This window comes from Berghia stephanieae, chromosome 6 (genome assembly GCF_034508935.2).
Source record: "Berghia stephanieae isolate SIO BIC M18660-M18661 chromosome 6, UCSD_Bste_1.3, whole genome shotgun sequence".
In the NCBI taxonomy this organism is placed as follows: Eukaryota; Metazoa; Mollusca; class Gastropoda; order Nudibranchia; family Aeolidiidae; genus Berghia; species Berghia stephanieae.
In genome coordinates this window covers 30,895,789-30,898,288 of record NC_088365.1, presented here as the reverse complement: position 1 = coordinate 30,898,288, position 2,500 = coordinate 30,895,789, and the positions used below count along the sequence as shown (strand labels likewise).

The window sequence follows — 2,500 nt, the reverse complement described above, 5'->3', positions numbered from 1 at the left end:
TGTGAGTAATTCTCTATAAACTGTATTAACCAGTGAAAGAAAGAGAGGAAGAGAGAGAGAGAGAGAGAGAGAGAGAGAGAGAGAGAGAGAGAGAGAGAGAGAGAGAGAGAGAGAATGGGTAGGAGTGAGGTGTCTGTTTAATGTTATAGTTATCATATAACGTTATAACAAGTGTAACTAAATGACAAATTGCCATATTTGTGGACAATAAAGATCTATTATTATTATTATTATTATAGACGTTCAAGGTTACACATAGTTTTGTGTGTTGGTCCGTGAAACGTCCGGATGGCAATGTTATTAGCTTCTTGGCCAAGCGCATACCATCTAAAGTTAACGTGTTCGGCTCGTTTTGACCCTGAGAGGAGTGTCCCCATGTTCGAAACTATGTCAACGCATCATTCTGGTAGGCCATTGGAAAAGCATTTGAGTTACAATGGGCTTTTGATCTACGCAGCCCTTAGTAATGCAAATGTTGCTGATTGAAGCTCGAAGAAATAGATAACAATAGTCATATTGATAGTATGCGCTTGGCAAAGAAGCTCACAACATTGCCATCCGGAAACATAACGGAGCAACACACAAAATTATGTGTAACCTTGAACGTTTATTGTCTGGATTATACCGTTTAGTGAGAATTAGTAATAAACGCGGATGGCAAAAAAAAAAACAATAACAAAAACCTGAGTGACGTCAACTTCGTTCTATCTATAGAATGGAAGCCTCAATTTAATGCACGAAAACAGATGATGTGGTCGTTTGGAGTTTTCCCATTTGTCGTGTAATAAAACACGATGAATGAAACACGAAAGACTTCATTCGTCTTTACTGTTTCATTCATTGTGTTTTGTTGACAAAAGAGAAACCCGAATCGTCCACATTATCAATCTTCGTTAATTAGATTTAAATCAGTATGATGTTACGTACTGTGTTATGTTACAAACCTTTTCTTCGTCCAATCTGAAACAGACGCATACTCATAAGCTAAACGTGGAAGGGGACATAACTATGCCCCGTGACTTCTTCTTCTTCTTCCTCGTTCCCGTAACTTGATTCGGATAGTATTCAGTAATTAATGGTGATGGCTAAACTATGCGAAATATTGATTCTATGCATTTAGGTAAATAACTCATAACGTCCGTCAGCCGGATACAACGTACCCTGCCAACACACAAAAGGTGTAAACCTTGAACGTTTATTGTCTGATTGATGTCATTTAGTGAGAACTACTTATCACCAAAATGGCTGTCTAAAACAATAACAGAGAGCTGAATGACGTAAGTTTATTTCTTCTATATATTGAACGAAAATGACGTCACTCAGCTCTTTGTGATTGTTTTTTTGACAGCCTTAGTTATCACTAGTTATTTATCACTAAATTCTATCAATCAAACTACATAAAAACGTTTAAGGTTACACATAGTTTTGTGTAATGATACGTTCTTTCCGACTGGCAGATGTTGTGAGCAATTCAACTAAACGGATAGCATCAATATTATTCATATTTTTATGTTGTTCTTTGTCGCCCGGAAGAAGAGGAATAATGCCCATCGCCAAACCGTTATGACATGAAATTCTATAAAACTTAAACAGTCTCGAGTTCGATTCAACTATTGTCTCTTTCCTTTTTTTCTTTTTGTTCTATCTTCGAATAATATAATATAAAACATTGAGTTTGAGTTGTTTATATTTATTCATAGACTTCCTGTATAACCAAGTTTGACAACTTGCCATAATCTTTCAGAACTATATTAAAACCGGAATAAACTCGGGCTAGGGCTACATTGGTATAATGGCTCTGAATGACCACATACTTGGTAGATAAAAAAAACCACTTCGAGATACTTTTGTATGGAAATCGCTTTCCAAATGTGCATTGCTTCTACTACACTACTACTACTACTACTACTACTACTACTACTACTACTACTACTACTACTACTACTACTACTACTACTACTACTACTACTACTACTACTTCTACTACTACTACTACTATACTATACTACATACTACTACTACTACTACTACTACTACTACTACTACTACTACTACTACTACTACTACTACTACTACTATACTCTACTACTACTACTACTACTACTACTACTACTACTACTACTACTACTACTACTACTACTACTACTACTACTACTACTACTACTAATACTACTACTTTCGGCCCCCCATTTTTGGAACTCTCTCCCGTCACACGTGAGATGCTCGGATTCGTTGACAACGTTCAAATCTCGCTTAAAGTTTCATCTTTTTACGTCATAATGTTGCAATATTATTTTCATATTTTGTTGTTGTTAAATTGAATTCGTATCACGTTTCCTTCACACTTGTCTCACTGTAATATGTTTTGTTTTATATCACTGTAAAGCGCTTAGAGCCTGTGACAACGGGGTAAAGCCCTATATAAATGCCATATATTATTATTATTATTACTACTCCCCCCCCCCCCCACCCAAATACTGTTCTATCATACAATTTTTCA

The 2,500-nt window shown here is 35.9% G+C and overlaps 1 protein-coding gene across 5 annotated transcripts in view; it reads left to right on the top strand.

The window, feature by feature from the left end:
• LOC144974844 (histamine H2 receptor-like) overlaps window positions 1-2,500 on the top strand; it is a 21,055-nt gene that overhangs the window by 13,656 nt on the left and 4,899 nt on the right. The window lies entirely within an intron of this gene.